We start from the raw sequence: 919 nt of genomic DNA on the forward strand, positions 1-919 counted from the left end.
AAACCTATTTCTTCCACCATTATTAAAGCCTTGTTGAGGCTTTTGTTGTTCCTTCCATGAGAAATTTGGATGATTTCTCCATGAGGAATTATAGATGTTTCCATAGGGTTCACCCATGTAATTCACCTCTGCTATTGCAGGGTTCTCAGGATCATAAGCTTATTCTTCAGAAGATGCCTCTTTAGTACTATTGGATGCATTTTGCTATCCATTCAGACTTTGAGAAATCATGTTGACTTGCTGAGTCAACATTTTGTTCTAAGCCAATATGGCATTCAGAGTATCAATTTCAAGAACTCCCTTCCTCTGAGGCATCCTATTACTCATAGTATTCCTCTCAGAGGTGTACATAAATTGGTTATTTGCAACCATGTCAATGAGTTTTTGAGCTTCTGTAGGTGTTTTCTTTAGGTGAATGGATCCACCTGCAGAATGGTCCAGTGACATCTTAGAGAACTCAGATAGACCATCATAGAATATATCCAAAATGGTCCACTCTGAAAGCATGTCAGAAGGACACTTTTTGGTCAACTGTTTATATCTTTCCCAAGCTTCATAGAGGGATTCACCATCTTTTTGCTTGAAGGTCTGAACATCCACTCTAAGCTTGCTCAGATTTTGAGGAGGAAAGAACTTGGCCAAGAAGCCCGTGACCAGCTTATCCCAAGAGTCTAGGCTATCTTTAGGTTGTGAGTCCAACCATGTTCTAGCTCTGTCTCTTACAGCCAAAGGGAAAAGCATGAGCCTGTAGACTTCAGGATCTACTCCATTAGTCTTAACAGTATCACAGATCTACAAGAACTCAGTTAGAAACTGATAGGGATCTTTTGATAGAAGTCCATAAAACTTGCAATTCTGTTGCATTAGAGCAACTAGTTGAGGCTTCAGCTCAAAATTGTTTGCTCTAATGGCAGGGATT

At 39.8% G+C, this 919-nt stretch overlaps 1 non-coding gene across 1 annotated transcript; it reads left to right on the top strand.

The window, feature by feature from the left end:
* The first annotated feature begins 501 nt into the window (after positions 1-501).
* LOC130978241 (small nucleolar RNA R71) lies at positions 502-609 on the top strand. The gene has a single exon (XR_009085895.1). It is a non-coding gene; the product is annotated as a small nucleolar RNA R71 (small nucleolar RNA).
* Positions 610-919: the final 310 nt, after the last annotated feature.

The sequence above is a fragment of the Arachis stenosperma genome, chromosome 4 (genome assembly GCF_014773155.1).
Source record: "Arachis stenosperma cultivar V10309 chromosome 4, arast.V10309.gnm1.PFL2, whole genome shotgun sequence".
Classification (NCBI taxonomy): domain Eukaryota; kingdom Viridiplantae; phylum Streptophyta; class Magnoliopsida; order Fabales; family Fabaceae; genus Arachis; species Arachis stenosperma.